This window comes from Rhinatrema bivittatum, chromosome 3 (genome assembly GCF_901001135.1).
Source record: "Rhinatrema bivittatum chromosome 3, aRhiBiv1.1, whole genome shotgun sequence".
Classification (NCBI taxonomy): Eukaryota; Metazoa; Chordata; class Amphibia; order Gymnophiona; family Rhinatrematidae; genus Rhinatrema; species Rhinatrema bivittatum.
This window is the reverse complement of record NC_042617.1, coordinates 331,465,654-331,482,694: the sequence shown is the minus strand read 5'-3', so window position 1 is coordinate 331,482,694 and position 17,041 is coordinate 331,465,654. Positions and strand designations below refer to the sequence as shown.

Genomic DNA, 17,041 nt, shown 5'->3' with positions numbered 1-17,041 from the left:
ATCCTTGGGGAGAGAGGATTGTAAACTCTGTGCAGAGACTGATTTTACCCTTTTTGCTGGTGGGGTTTTCCTGTCCAGACAAGAATACCCTACCCACCTGGGACCTTCACTTTTCCAAGCCCTGGAGGGTGAAATCTTCCCATGCCCTGGTATTCATGCACAGCTAGAGGGATAAACTGTATCAAGAGACCATCCTGTGGTGCTGAGGACTGCGTTAATTGTACCTATTACTTCATCTGACTCACCATCAGTAAAGCATTTATTTTCGACAGTCAGCTCTGGGCCTCTGGTGTGTTATTTGGCACTCACAGCACACTCAAAGGGGAGAAAGAAGAGTCTCTCTCTCTCCCCCACAGAAAGTAATTCTAAAGGCACCCCGTGACACTCCGGGGCCTGAAAGGAGATTCCCTTCCCACCAACAAAAGAAATATGGCCCTGTGGCGGAGAGACTCGTGCAGAGGGCTAGCCTGCGAGAGATCCAGCCCCGGCAGAGACGCAAAATTATTTCATGGTCCCATCGGTGTGCGGCCAGCACCCGGAGATGGGGGGGCTGCACCAGCATGGCCTCCGCTTTCACAGTCCGAACACTATTTCCGTGCGTCTTCTACTACTTTCTTGCAAACAGTTAAAAAAAAAGAAAAAGGAATAATGGAGCTTCCACTAAGCCAGCACAATTTGCTAATTTGCAAATAACAAATCTCAAGTGGTTTTAGTGGTTAGCAAAAGACAATTAACAGCTTCTCTTTTTCAAAACTGGCTGGGTTTTGTCAGAGGGAAAAAAAAAAGTGGATGAGCACAGAAGCAGGATTTAAGGACAGCAAGACCAGAGGAGTGGCTGATACAAGCATATCACGCAACGTAGCACGTGAGTTCTCCCTTCATCAGATCAGTACAACAAAAAACGGATTATGCCCAAACATGCAAGTACATTTTAGACTGGATCACATCAGAACCATACAGAGCTGTAAAAACTAAAGGACCGGGGGGAGGGGATGGAAACCGCATTGCTTCACTTTTCATAAAAAAAAGGTGATGAAATCTTTCCCTCCTAGCCAGAGAGCTAGCAGAGTCTGGAAACTTGTGTACAAGCTGTAACTTTCCAGCCCTGCTCCCCGGAGGAGGACCAGAATACTGCATGCATGCCATCAGGGGAGCGAGACCTTGTCATCTTTGCTGTAAGTTTGGTACAGCAAGCCAACCCTGCACCGTGAAAGCAACAGGAAGGGAAGCTCCGTGTTTGCATAATATTGATGAGTTCACTGCTATTAGCAGCAGAAGGGCAGAACCACAAGCGCCTGTTTTATTTTTTTTTTTAAACACTTTATAGAACAGCAGCAACACAGCCTGGGAAAGAGGAAAGGAAGCACAGAACGTTCACATTTGCTGCAGATGCGGCAAAATTGTTTCTCTGCTTTGGAATCTTTCGAAACGGGCCTTGGGGCTGATAGGGAAGGAAGCTGCTGCTACTTACACCCCGAGCACGCCTACTGAAAGGAAAAATGAAGAGTTTCTGAAACTCCACCTTAATAATGGTTTATGGACTTTCCCTCCAGGATGTTGTCAAACTTTTTTTTTAAATGCAGTTACAGTACTAGCTTTCACCACATCCTCTGGCAATGAATTCCAGAGCTTAATTATGCATCGAGTCCAGTTGAGGCGTGGACTCTGGGAAGAGGTTTTTAAAAAAAACAAAAAACAGGATGCAGTCACAAATGAAAAGTGCACAGCTCCTTTTTATTCTGTGGACTACCATGGGGGAAGATCCCTACTTTAGATTCCCAAGTTGAGTCTTCCACTCTCCGGGTCGGACAATGCTGGGGATGCTAAAGGAGACAACGTTTATAGCCCTCAGAGGGTTTGGGGGGGGGGAGGAATTATGGTCATTACTTAAAAAGGCAACAGCGAGTGGTCAGATTCAGGGCCCATGATTGCAGGATTCCTGAAGGCGGCCAAGTGCACGGCCCCTGACAGTAGCTGTGATGACTAGAATAGGTCTGTTGGCAAAGGGAGATAAAGATTAGGGGAATCCTCAAGCTGAGAATGAAACCTCAAGGTGCTTCTATTGAGCTAGAAGCATAAAATGAGGAAAATGCCAGATAAAAAACAAATAAAAGAACTTTATTCAATGCATAAGTACATAGGACTCACAAGAGATCACCTTCCTCCCTCACTTTCCAGCAGGAACTCAATTCCAGTACTTTCACGAGGAACGCCAAAGGTCGGTATAAAAAAAAAAAAATTAGGTAACATGCGACATTAAAGTACTCGGGAAATACATGTAGGCAGACAGACCTGTACAATGTTTCAGAGTGCCACTGACATCTCCCAATGATACAGCACTGGATTGACAGGATGTGCTGCCATCCAAAGCACACGGCGCAGGCCAGGATACACCGCAATGGCTGGCCCTGGATTACGCCACCCCAGCGGGTGCTTCCTCACCCCTGCAGGCGGCCTTTGAAAGGAGCATCAGAAGCCTCAGTGCATTGCTCCGTCCCCTCTTCACTTGATTTTGCTCCTTTGTCAGGTAATCATTAAGGCCACCGACGAGTGCAGTTTGTGTTCTGCCATGCCAGAAACAGGTGCTCAACTTGCAATCATCTGCTCTCCAGGACAACTAAATAACTATAGAGGGTTTACAGTTCAGAGTTCCAGGAGGTGTAAGTCCTAGAGTAATCTGGATCCCTCAAATGCTCTGATGCTTTTTATCGTACATCATAATCTGATAAATCTTTTATCGGACCACCATACTTAACACAAGGTGCACGTGATCTACTTGGACGAACCAGCACGCTCTGTAGAGGGGTTCAGGCCTGCCAGGGAGATGGCTTGCTAAAGCCCTGAGAAAGAGGCCTGCTGGAAGGCAGGTGACCTGTCGGTTTACAGGAGACACCGGAGGGTTTAAATTCAGTTGCAAGAAGTACCGTTTCCCACCCAACCCTAAGTCTTGCAATTACCAAGATTTCCAAAGAGCACAGACACGACGGAAGAGAGAACAAAACAGGCTGCTGCTACCATCTTAACCCCTGCCAGCCAGAAAGGGGGTCGGAGACCAGCCTCCCGCTGGAAGCTTGCGAGTTGGCAGGACATGTCTTCCAGGGTGGGAAATTAAAAAATTGAAAGTCTTACCCTCAGCCAAAAGATACGTTTTTGAGCCCAAGCAGACTGAACTAGCTTAGCACCTCTGCCGCTCAAAGCATGCAACTTACGCCAAGAACACAGCGACACTGCAAGAGAGCCTGGTTCCTCACTCTCCCCCAGTGAGCAGGGCTGGGACACCACCTGGCAATGCAGCAAGCGGCTTAATCCTGCTGCTACAGATAAATACGGTGTTACAATACAGCTTAATGTGTCGCTATAATGTAGCAATCCTATAGTGCACCTTTTTGGAATATTCAGTTGAAAAGTGACTTTTGCTGCTATTTTTTATTTTATTTTTCATTTTCAATAAACTTTATACAATATCCTTTTTCCACAGTGGATTATCATAATACTTAATTTTCTATATAACAAATTTATATCATTCCATCCAAACTGTGTAGATAACCAAACTCACTTCCAAAAAAAAAAAAAAAAAAAAAAAAATTAATTCTCATATTTTAAAATTGCTACGCACTATTTGTAAAGCTGCAGGGGACCCTGCTCATATGCTGCTATTTCTAATACACTCTAAACTGCTTTGAGTGAATTTTGTATTCAGAAAAAGTGGGTAGCCAATCCAAATAAGTAAAATAAATTTCAATCATAGCTCTACCATTGCTAGTGCAAAAATAGATGTTCCTGGAAACAGAGAACTCTCCACAGCAAACCGCTCACAATCATCCACCCCATTTAAAAGTTTAATTATATTTAAAAAAAAAAAAAAAAAAAAGCCAGCCCTACAGTTTTAGGTGGGTGCTCCCCTTTAAATGCAAAATAAGTAAATATCAAAAGTTTCAGGTTTGAATTTACACGTCAGTTGACATACAGATATTTGTTTCTCTTAATCACCATTGCCTCAGATACAGACTTGGATTGTGAACCCTCTGGGGACAGGGAAATACCTACAGTACCTCAACGTAATCCACTTTGAAGTGCCTGAAAAAGCGGAATATAAATATAAAAAAAACCCCTCAGTGATATACAACACTCAATAATAAAAACAAAGCAATATAAAAAAAAAGCTACCCATATGACATAAAATGGAGTAGCCATAAATTAATAAAATGCATAAGTCATAATAAAACTAATCACCCACCATAACAATGCTCAGACTAATGGTATAATCACACCATCAAGAGACAATGGTGCTTTACTAGGCAAGTCACACAGAAACAAAGTGGCATTACAAGGACCCCCATCCAGTCTACTCATTGCTGATGCAATTACAGAGAGCCTGCCCAGTCTCGGGTTTTACCCTCATCTCCCGTCTAAGTTTCTTCTGTTCTCATCCCAGCCTTTAATTGTGCTGTTTTGGCCTCACTGCCTCCAGCAGGAGACTGTTTCACGTAGCAGGGCCGCCATCAGGAATTTTGAGGCCCCATACAGCAAGCAGACAGCGACGGCCCGCGCGCTTTGCCGGCGCATACTGTCTGACGCGGCGGTGACGTCACAGCCGCGTCAGACAGTGAACGCTGGCAGGACAGAGCGCGCGGACGAGTCTCTGTCTGCGGTGCTCTGTAAATCAATGCTATGCGTGTCTAAAAGACACGCATAGCATTGATTCTCTCCCTTCTCTGGGGCCCGCACCCAGGGCCGGCTCCAGGTTTCAGTAGGCCCCTGGGCGACAGACTGTCGGAGAGAGCCTCAGTGGGCCTCTTTGCCATGAACTAATACATCCCCCAAGCGCACCTGCCGCCTGGCGGCTGCGGCGGGCCCCCATATGTGGTAGTAGATCCTGGGGCCCCATACTGCAGGCCCAAGAATACTGCCCTGATGGCGGCCCTGCGTAACACCACCCTTTCTGTGAAGTATTTCCTAACGTTAACTCCGGAGTCCACCCCCTTTAATCCTCACGATCACCTCTCGTTCCAGGACTTCCTTACCACGGAAAAATACTTTGCTTCTTATGCTTTAATACCTTTTGTGGTATCTAAGGGGGATCAATGTTGAGCTGCTAGCCACACAGCAAAGTTAGCCAGCTGACTTAGCTGGGACATTCAGTGGCGAGGACCTGCTGCTGAATACACCCAGTTATGTAGAAGCCCAGGACTTAGCCAGACAAACCCCTTTCCATATTGACTCCTGAATGTCTGTTTGCGTTTCTCAAATTCAGCCAAGATGGACACATGTGGCTACTAATGGAATTGTTTTATTGCAGCCACAGGTAGGAAAACTCAGTTCATAAAGGGTGTGGGGTGTATGGAGGGGTGTACGAGAGCGAGAGAAGCATGATGAAGGCAGTGTGGTGAGAAGAGAAATTTTAGGAAAAAGTTTCAAAGCAAAACACCAGCAATGAGACCTGGTGGCTGCATCCTTGAGGTCAACCAAAATTTTTGTGGGCAGAATGTCTGTTCTAATCATATTCCTGACCCCTAAATGTTTTTGCCTCAAAGAAGAAGTTTACACTCCAAAAGGGAAAAAAAAAAAAATGCACAATGCAGAAGTCTGCCCTGCATAATTATGCCCAGGGCCCAGAAGACAGTAACAATGACAGCGGGCCGGAAGAGAGGCAGGAACAGTGTAGGCGTCATCCTGAGTAGGCTGGAAAAGAACAGTAATGGGGTGGCCTCAGCAGCGAGAGTCTAGCGGAGTCTGAAAGAGAGAAGTAGGCAATGAGCTGGGAGGGACTGGCTCTAGAGTGAGAGGGAGGAGAGGAGAGATCAAGCCTGGGGATGGGGCTCTAGCCAAACAGAGGAAGAGAGCTGGGGAAGGCCCAGGTTTTAGGTGGGAAATTTCTGCAAAACAGAAAAATAAGTTGTTAATCAAAGACAGGGATTACGTTATGTTATTTAAACAATAAAGTCTACAAAATTAAACAAAAAAAAAAAAAAATCACAGTGTGCAGAAATCACAATCCGAGCTTGAACACAAGGAGGTTAAAGTGACTCTCTCAAGCAAATACAGTAAATGGTTGACGGGAGAAAGTTAATCTATGGGATCTCAGGAAGTGTAATTAAGGTCTATGATGGCACTTCAGACTTCTAACATATCGAAGCGTAATGCTAAAGGGTCAGAATCCCCTCTTAAGGAAAAATCAACTCAGAGACAATGAAAGGTCGGCTTTAATGTACATCCGTCTGTGATAGCAGTCTGTCTACACTTTATATCCAGACTGTGTGTGAGAAACTAGAGGTTTCTAGGCCCATGACACGGACCGTGTTTTGCTTAGAGATGTGCATTCTTTTAACTCGAATTATGCAATTTCAAGAAATTGCCTAAATTCGTCATGGTTCGGGGGACCCGAACCACGAAATGGATTTTCCCCAAACTTTGGGGAAAATTCATTTTTTGGGTTAGTGTGGGGGGGGGGGGGCACATTTATTTAAAAAACCACCCCAACCCTTCAAATTTTACTTTATTACAACCCCCCCCCCCCCAACCATCCCGATCCCTCCCCAAGACTTACTAAAAGCCCTGGTGGTCCAGCAGGGCCCTGCGAGCGATGTCTCCCTCTCAGGCTGTTGGGCCTGCCAAGAATCAAAATGGCGCCTGTGGCCCTTTGCCCTTATGTGACAGGGGCTACCAGTGCCATTGGTCGTCCCCTGTCACATGGAAGGAGCAATGGATGGCCCGCACCATTTTCTAAGATGGCACCGGCCACCATTTTGATTCGTGGTAGGCCTGATGGCCCGACAGCCCGAGAGGGAGACATCGCTCGCGGGACCCCGCTGGACTACCAGGGCTTTTAGTAAGTCTTGTGGAGAGATCGGGATGGTGGGGGGTTGTAATAAAGTAAAATTGAAGGGTTGGGGTGGGTTTTTTTCCCCGATTCGGTTTTTTTTATATTCGTTTTTCGGGTTCGTTTTCCCAATTCGTACCACCAAAAAACGACCCGCTGGAAAACAGTTTCCCACAAAGCGCCCGAACCGAAACCCAACCCATCACAGAAAAACAAAGCTCATCTCTAGTTTTGCCACATCGGCTGTGTCGGGGGGGGGGGGACCGGTTCACAAGAGCTGTTGACGGAGCAAGAAAGACTGCATGTGAGTAAGGGTCCAGAATAAAGCATAATGGCTACGAAAATAAACTTAATGGCTACCGAGTAAAATTAGTCACGTACCAAGAAGTTCATTGTATGTAGCAAGTAGGAGACGGTAGCGGCTGTCCCAGCGTTCAGTGTCACAGAACAAAAAAGACAGAAGACACCCTACTGATGATCTCTACTTTACGGCCATTGAAATTTCCCATCAACGTCTCCATGGTGGCAGTTTTGGAAAATTCCTAATAAGCCAGGAACAACCAGCGGATTTACAATTTAAATTCACTTTCCCCCTTTGGCTTAAAAATTGGGACATGGAGCGGTCGGGTTTTTTTCCCCTCCCCGTATCTCATTTGGCCTGCCCACTCTGCTGCAACTGGTAGTTCCATACCATGTGATTTATGGCACCTTTTCTGCAATCTCCTCCCCTTCTTTAAGGTATCCGTATCCTATCCTTCGGCGTCTCACCAGACACTCCCTGTTGAACAGTTAACACAAGTTACTGTGATCTCACCGGGTACATTTTGTTATTCCTCCTATGGTTCAATCTTCTGTCTTTCTTCTGTTTTGTTTATTTTGCTGTAACTGGGTTCTGTGTCATTGAGGGCTTTTTTTTTTTTTTAAACACTTATCATTTTAAATATAATGCACAAGCATTAACTTGCAACAATAATAAAGGTTACATAGAAATCTTCATAATGGCAAAAAAACATCCAAAAATTTAAGCAATTGTTAACAGATCACAACAAAAGGGACAGCTGAGAAAGAGTAAGCCCACTTTTTTCATAGCTGTTTTGAACCCTGGGTCAGCCGCTACCGGCCCCTACTTCCTACATGCAATGAACTTCTTGGTACGCAACTAGTTTTACTTGGTAGCCATTAAGTTTAACTCTGGACCCTTGCTCACACAGTGTCTTTCTTGCTCCGTCAACAGCTCTTGTGAACCGGTCCCTCCCAACGCAGCTGATGTGGTGAAACACGGTCCGTGTCACGGGAATAGAAACCTTTTGTTTCTCACACACCATCTGGATATAAACTGTAGACAAGACTGCTATCACAGACAGATGTACATTAAAAAGCTGACCTTTCACGGTCTCTGAAGGAATGAGTTGATTTTTCCTTGTAAGAAGGGATCCTGGATCCTTTAGTGCTGCACTTCAGTATTTTGGGATTACATGTGTGTGTACCGCTCGCCTTCTGCACTTTATATTTGCTATTCACTTTAGAGACTTCCACACATCTCCTCCTGCCTTTGGCTTGGATCTGGTGCCCCACACTAACCAGTACATCAGCATCACTAGCAAAGTCACTGTAGCCTAGTACATTAGGATGCTATTAGCACTTTCCACAACTCCAATTAAATGCGGTGACTCATGGTTTTCTGCCTACTGTGGGCAAGGGGGGGGGGGGGGGTGGAAAATGAAAAGGTTGAAAGACTGTGCCCAGCTGCCTGGCAGGATTACTGTGATTTTTCCACATTCCCGATAGATACGCATACCAACTTCAGTAAGTACAACGCATGGTTTTTACAATTAAGAAATTTATCGCATTTGTTGTCTAATTTGAGATGTCCATGAAGGGGGGAGAAAAAAAAAAGTTGCTTGTAGCATTAAAAAAAAAAACCACCCAAAACAAAAAACCACATCATGGGATAGTGCTAATGCAGCAGAATTCTGTGGAGCTAGCAGGAGAGCAACATGCTGAGACATATTAATGATGGCAGAAAAAGACAAAATGTTCCATCCGATCTGCTGAGAAAGCTGCTTATGGTAGTAACTGCTGCTCCATGCAGGTTACCCCCAAGCCTTATATTAAAAGATAGTAATACTACTAGCAACATTTTTACGGGGGTGGGCAGCCTTAATAATTCAGAAAATGCTGCTTGAATGCATTTTGCTTTTGGACATGGCCATAGAAACAGTCCTGTACTATTTCCCTAATGTCTGCACATCAGTACTCCGGGCCGTCAAAGTCAGGGCAACAGTATTGGTGGTCATCTGAATCCAAGTCCTCTTTTACCTTCACCACTGCAATGGACAGCAATGCTGCAATTGTGTCAAAATCATGAAAGTTAATTAAGTGTAGTAGCTGCCACTCTATGCAGGTTACCTCCATGCACCCTTTTCTTCGTTTCCGTGCTCTAGCCTTTAGGGATTCACAGTGTTTATCCCATGCCTTTTAGAATTCTTTTTAATGTTTTTGTCCTCACCAACTCTTTCGTAAGCGCATTCCAGGCAACCACCACCTTCTCCGTGAAAAAAAAAATTCCTGATGTTGGTTCTGAGTCAGCCCCCTAGAGACTTTCTTTTCGTGACCTCCAATTCTAATGTCTGCATTCTAAAGGAAAAGGTTTGTAATTCATGAATCATTAAAACCTTTCAGGTATCTGAAGGTCTGTATCATGTCTCCCCCTGCACCTCCTTTCCTCCAGGGTATACCTATGTAACGTGAGAACATAAAGATATGCCATGCTGGGTCAGACCAAGGGTCCATTAAGCCCAGCATCCTGTTTCCAACAGAGGCCAATCCAAGCAACAAGTACCTACCAAGTACCCAAATATTAAATAAATACCATGCCACTAATGCCAACAAGAAGCAGTAGTTATTCCCTATTGATTAATAGCAGTTTATGGATTTCTCCTCCAGGAACTTTAGATTAAAAAAACAAAAAACACACACCCTCCCCCCCCCCCCCCAACATCCAAAGCTTAATTGTGCATGGAGTGAAAAAAATTCTCTCAAATTTGTTTTAAAATGTGCTACTTGCTACTTCATAGAGTGCCCCCTAGTCCTTGTATTATCCGAAAGAATAAATAACCAATTCACATTTACCTGTTCAAGTCCTTTCATGATTTTGGTTTCTATCACATTCCCCCCACTCAGTCGTTTCCAAGTTGAACAGCCCTAACCTCTTTTAGCCTATCCTCATAGTGGAACCATTCTATGCCCTTATTTTGGTCACCATTCTCTGTAGTTTCTCTAGTGCAACTATATCTTTTTTGAAATGCAGTGACCAGAATTGCACACAGTATTCAAGGTGCGGTCTCACCATGGATTAATACAGAGGCGTTATGACATCCTTTGTTTTATTTGCCATGCCCTTCCTAATAATTCCTAACATTGTTTGCTTTTTTGACCACCACAGCACACGGAGCCAATGATTTCAAAGTAATATCAACTATACACCCACATCTTTTTCCTGAGTGGTAACTCCTAATATGGAACCTAACATCATGTAACTACAGCACAGGTTATTTTTTTTCCCCATATGCATCACCTTGTCCACATATTTTATCTGCCGTGTGGATGCCCAATCTCGCAAGGTCATCTTGCAGTTTAAAATCAATCCGCTAGCAATTTAGCTACTCTGAATAATTGTGTTATCTGCAAATTTGATCCTTCAGCCTCTCCTCGTAAGTCTGATACAAACCCCACACCATTTTGGTCACCCCTCTCTGGACTGCCTCCATTCTGTCTCTTTCCTTTTTGAGATAAGATCTCCAGAACTGAACACAGTACTCCAGGTGAGGCCTCACCAAGGATCTGTACAAGGACATTATCACCTCCTTTTTCTTATTCCTCTCTATTCAGTCCAGCATTCTTCTGGCTTTAGCTATCGCCTTGTCACATTACTTTGCAATCTTCATATTGCCAGACACTTAGATTCCTCTCCCAGTCTATGCACATTCGACTTTCACCCTCTATCATATATAGCTCTTTTGGATTACCACACCTTAGATGCATTACTCTGCACGTCTTGGCACTGAATCCCAGTTGCCAAGTCTTCAACCTTTCTTAAATTACTTTTCATTCTCTACTCCTTCAGGTGTGTCCACTTTGTTGCAGATACTAAGATCTGCAAATAGACAAACTTTACCTTTTATCCCTTCTGCAATGTTGCTCACAAAAGATATTGAACAGAACTGGTCCCAAAACTGATCCTTGTAGCACTCCACTTGACACCGTTCTCTTTAAAGTAGGTTCCATTTACCATTACGTGGTGTTTCCTGTTAGTCAACCAATTTGGAATCTACTCCACCACCTTGGCGCCATCACCCAAGCCTCCTGCATGGGACCTCTCAAAGGTTTTGCTAAAAACCAAGTAGATCACATTGAGCCCTCTTCCTTGATCCAATTCTCTAGTCACCCAAATAAAACAACCCCCCCCCCCTCCAGATTTGACAAGACCTTCCCTTGGTGAATCCATGCTGCCTCAGGTCCAGAAACCCAGCAGACTGCATATAATTCACTATCCTTTCCTTCAGCAGATACTGTTAATTTTCCCACTACTGAGGTGAGGCTAACAAGCCTGTAGTTTCTAGCCACCTCTGCTCTCACTCTTGTGAAGCGGGACCACAACTGTTCTTCTCCAATCTCGCAGCACCACTCCCGGTTCCAAGGATCTATTGAACAAATCATTCAGCAGACCCGCCAGCACATCTCTGAGCTCCCTCAGTATCCTGGGATGAACCTCATCTGGCCCCATGGCCTTGTCAACTTTGTTTTCCTAGCTCTTCCCATATATTCTCTTCTGTAACCCATCCCACTCCTATCTAGTTTTGTCAACCAGCGACGGTCCTTTCTCCAGGGCCTTCTTTGGTGAACACTGAACTGAAGTATTTCTTTAATATATGTCTTCCATTTCTTCATCTCTCTCCACACATTGTTCCTTGTCACCTTTCAATTTCACTATACCACTTCAGGCCTCTCATCTTTCTCCAATATATCTGAAAAATATTTTCTCACCTTGCTTTTCCTCTTCAGCAATCCTTTCTTCTGCCTGACCTTTTGCTTTCACAATTTCTCTTAGTCTCCCTTAGTTTCACTGAGTATTCTTCCCCTTGTTAGTCTTTATGGGATCCTTTATACTTCTTGAACACTGTTCTTTTCACCTTTATTTTTTCAGCCACCTCCTTTGAAAACCGGATCAGTTATTTTCCTCTTACTTTTGTTTACTTTTCTAACTTATAGATTTGATGCCTTCTTAATAGTTCCTTTTAGTTTGACCCACTTCTTCCATGAACATTGCCATTTTGATAAAGTCTATTTTTGAAATTCAAAATTCAGGTCTTCGGGCAACTTCTTCGTCTTATTTATGATATCAAACTATATTGTCTTATCACTGGTGCTTAGGTGGGCATCTACTCAGACATTATCCCCATTTGTGAGCACCAGGTCGAGTATCACACCCTCCCTCGTGGGTTCCATTGCCATTTGTTTGAGCAGAACTCTCTTTACTTCTTGCAGATTCTGCAGAATTGATACTCCAATCCACATCTGGCAGATTAAAATCTCTGAGAAACAAACTCCCTTTTTCCCCTCCTTTTGGATGTCTTCAACCAGATTGCTATCCAATCCTTATGTTTGAGTTGGAGGTTTGTAGACCACACTGATGTAAATGGAAGCACCATTTTTTTTTATTTTTATTTTTTATTTATTTATTTATTTATTTTTTTAAGGACAGTCCATAATGCTTCTTCCTACCCCACATCCCTTGCATTTCAGTTGCTATAGCAGGTAATATATCTAGATTTGTAGGTCCAGAGTGTGGGACTATTTGAGAACGTATGTTGCAGAAAAATGTATCTCGATTGGATTTTTAAAAAATAAAAAACATTAACCTTGGCATGGTAAAAGGATTGAATGCCATAATTCTACACTGAAATAAACTTACATAAGAACATAGGATTTTCCATACTGTGTCAAACCAAAAGTCCATCAAACTCAATATCCTGTTTCCCCAACAATGGCTCATTCAGATCATAAGTACCTAGTAGGATCCCAAGGGCTAGATAGATTCCAAGCTACTTACCCCAGGGACAAGAAGTGGATTTCCCCAAGTCCACTTAATAATGGTTTATGCACTCTTCCCCAGAACTGAAAGGTAATCAAATCTCAAATTCCACAAAATTATTCAAGTTGCAAAAGTACAAATTTATTTATAACTTTGGATGGCAGTGCAGGCAAAGTGAAGGATTTGGCCACAGTCCCCCAACACTGAACAGTGTTTCGACAAGCTACATTGGGAGGCACCTCTAAACTATAAAAAAAAAAAAAAACAAAACCCTCTACAACCAAGAAGAAAGTTACCTTTGCTTTTTCTTCCTCATCCTTGGAAGACTCTTCTGGCAAAGATGCTCCTACTTCACTACCTTTACCTCATCTTCTTCCAGGACTTTACCTTTTGCAACTACCAATGAAACCAAGATTGTGTTCCGCCTCGCCAACCCTCTTTCCAGCCTCATTGTCATCATTCCCATGGACAGTTTCAAACTTCGGATCCTCCTTGACCCACATGACTCACCAGATTACTTCAACCAAAAGATTCATGGCAATAAACAGTTCTGGTTTGTTAGCGATTAATTTATCAGAGTTACAGCTTCCTAATAAAGGTTTATCTTTTGACCTCAGAATCCATTTTCAGAAATTTTTGTCTCTTACATCTCAAATTGTTTTTTTCAAATCACATTCTGCCTCACTCAATGGGTCACGTTTAACAAAAAAAAAAAATCTTCCTGGCAACCCCCACCAGGTTTCACTCACCCATTTTTTAAATCTTTAGAGGTTTTAGTGTTACATGACTTACAGGCCTTTGAGAGTTAGAAACATCACTTTTTCAATAATATGTCTCAATAGGACTACAAGGCTTACAAAATCTCTTCTTGCTCATGATTCCATCATAATAAAACCTGCTAACAAAGGAGGGGGTATTGTTATTTTGAACCGTGAATCTTATGCTGCTGAAGTGGAATGCCAACTCTCTAATCGCTCATATTATGTAACTTTACCAGTTGTCCCACCTTGTCATTGTAAACTAAAATTTCCTCAGTGGTTCAAGACACCATACAGGCTAAACTCATCACTAACTGTGAAGCCCTGTTTCTTACTGAACTGCATCTACATACTCCCACATTTTACATTCTTCCTAAGATCCACAAATCTCTTGCCAATCCTCCCGGAAGACCTATTGTCTCCGGTATAGGTTCTCTTCTTGAACCCTCAACCCTGTTTGTAGAATTTTTGAAACACATTATCCCTGAAGCCCCTTATGTCTGACTCAAGCCACTTCATCATTACTCTTGAAATATGTCCTTCCCTCTCCCGACTGTTTACTAGCTATTCTAGATATTGAATCTGTACACCAACATACCACAATCTCAAGTTATTGACTTGTCTCATCTACTCTATCACAACACCCTGAAATTCCCCCTTCCCTTGTTCCTTTTTTGACATAATTCACCTGCATTGCACTCTCAAACAAAACAAAAAAAAAACAAAACCCTGTGTTTGATAACCAATATGTTCAGATTAAGAGCACTGCAATGGGTGCCACAATGGCCCCCAGACATTGCATATCTTTATGTACCCCATTTTGAGGCTACTTATTTATATACTTCACATTTCTGGCCTCATTGCATCACCTGGCTTCATTATATAGATGATAGTTTTGTAATCTGGCAAGGTTCTGAAATTCAGTATTTTATTTTCATTTTCGATACACCATTCTCAAATTCTTTTTTCAGACACGACTGCATAAACACCACATTTTCCACTACAATTTTTTTTTATAAATCTACTGATAGAAATACTTTAAGCTATTCAAGTTGTCACTCTCAGTCTATGTAACAATATCCCAACTGGCCAGTTTTTTTTGTCTGCAATTATGTTCCTCTAAAGATGAATTTTTAGAACGTCTCTATGAAGTATACATTTTTTGCAGTGTTGTTATCCCTATAAAATTATCAAAAGGGCCTTGAAAAGAGCTTTATATGTAGACTGTGAGTTACTTTTCACTAAGTCTCCTGTTCCCACGGAAGATGTTTTCATGTGTGCTTTCCTACACCCCAGCCAGTCACGACATCTGTTCCATTATCTGTAGATATTGACATAAATTTATCTCCTCAAAGTCTGATAAACTGCTATGCTTTGCCTTCCGGAGTTGCAATTTTCATGATTAGTTTTTTCAGAATACACCATTTCCCAGACTGCTTCAGCACCACACACTAGCTATAATCTCTGTGGCCACTGTAAAGCTTGTGACCTCTCTCTTCAATCTTTTATTAATCCCCTTACTGGTATCTCCTATCCTCTTCATTTTTCAGATTGCTCAACAGTTAAGCAATGCAGTCCTTTGTCCATGTCCTCTAATTTATGTTGGCAAGACTTCACACCCCATGAAAGGGGGATATGATAGAGGTCTTTAAGATCATGAGAGGTCTTGATCGAGTAGATGTGAATCTGTTATTTACACTTTCAATAATAGAAGGACAAGGGGGCATTCCATGAAGTTAGCAAGCAGGACATTTAAGACTAATTGGAGAAAATTATTTTTCACTCAACACACACAGTTAAGCTCTGGAGTTTGTTGCCAGAGGATGTGGTTAGTGCAGTTCATGTAGCTGGATTCAAAAAAGGTTTGGATAAGTTCTTGGAGGAGAAGTCCATTAACTGCTATTAATTGTTTACTTACAGGCCGATACAGTACAGTGTGCTCCTGCGGAGCGAACTGTTAACCCGCAATTGGATGCGCGTTTGACGCGCTAGCTTTACCCCTTATTCAGTAAGGGGTAATTGCACGTCAAAAACGTGCGTCCAATCCCCCCTAACCTAATAGCGCCCGCAACATGCATTTGGTCCTATTAGGTATTCCCGCGTGATGCAGAAAGCAAAATGTGCAGCTAAGCCGCACATTTTACTTTCAGAAATTAGTGCCTACCCAAAGGTAGGTGTTAATTTCTCCGGGCACCAGGAAAGTGCACAGAAAAGCAGTAAAAACTGCTTTTCTGTGCACCCTCCAAATTAATATCATGGTGTATTAAGTAGGAGGTCCCAAAGTTTTAAAAAAAAAAAAAATTGAAATCGGCCCGCGGCTTGAAAACCGGATGCTCAATTTTGCCGGCATCCGGTTTCCGAACCCGTGGCTGTCAGCGGGTTTGAGAACAGATGCCGGCAAAATTGAGCGTCGGCTGTCAAACCCGCTGACCGCCACCACTCCTGTCCAAAAAGAGGCGCTAGGGATGCGCTAGTGTCCCTAGCGCCTCTTTTTGCTGCGGGCCCTCATTTGAATACAGAATCGCGTGCACAGGAGAGTGGCCTGTGCATGAGCCGGGAGAGCGGGCGTTCGCCCGTTCTCCCGCAACTTTTACTGTATCGGCCCGTTAAAGAATAGCCACTGCTATTAATTGCATCAGTAGCATGGGATCTTCTTGGTGTTTGGGTAATTGCCAGGTTCTTGTGGCCTGGTTTGGCCTCTGTTGGAAACAGGATGCTGGGCTTCATGGACCCTTGGTCTGACCCAGCATGGCAATTTCTTATGTTCTTATGTATGCACCCATATTTATGAACGCTGCTCTTGTATTCGTATCATCGAGGAGAATGTCCCTCTGTCATTACATTGGTCTAAAAAGTCATTGTCTGGCTCAGCTCCAGTTAAAAATAGTTGTTCCACCATCATGGAGTGGTGATTTCTCACTTATCTCAGCAAGAGCAAAGATGGATGTATCTTAATTCTGCATCACAGAATGGTTTAAATATTTCCACTGAATGGTCTATTTTTTTTTTTCTTTTTTATGTAGTACTGGAAGAAGAATTTTTTTTTCCTCCAATTCAAGTGTATTTCCTCTTTTTGCACAACCATAAGAATTTTTATGATTCTGGTCTAAGATGTATCCCCCTTTGCCTAATCGATGTTGCCCTCCCTTCTCTTTATAAGAATTGTTTCATTTTTCTTTAAGTTCATGTACTCTAATTTTTAGGGATGTGCATTCGTTTAATTCGTTTCCCATTACATGTCAATTAGATGTGCATTCGTTTCATATTACATGCTTGTATAGGAAACGGATGAAACGAATGCACATCCCTACTAATTTTTATATGTTATATTTCATTCATTTATCTTCTATCGCATTTTTTTTGCTTTCC

The 17,041-nt window shown here is 42.9% G+C and overlaps 1 protein-coding gene across 5 annotated transcripts in view; it reads right to left on the bottom strand.

Annotated features, from left to right (window-relative positions):
- BVES (blood vessel epicardial substance) overlaps positions 1–17,041 on the bottom strand; it is a 146,096-nt gene that overhangs the window by 100,631 nt on the left and 28,424 nt on the right. The gene's annotated exons all lie outside the window — the stretch shown is intronic.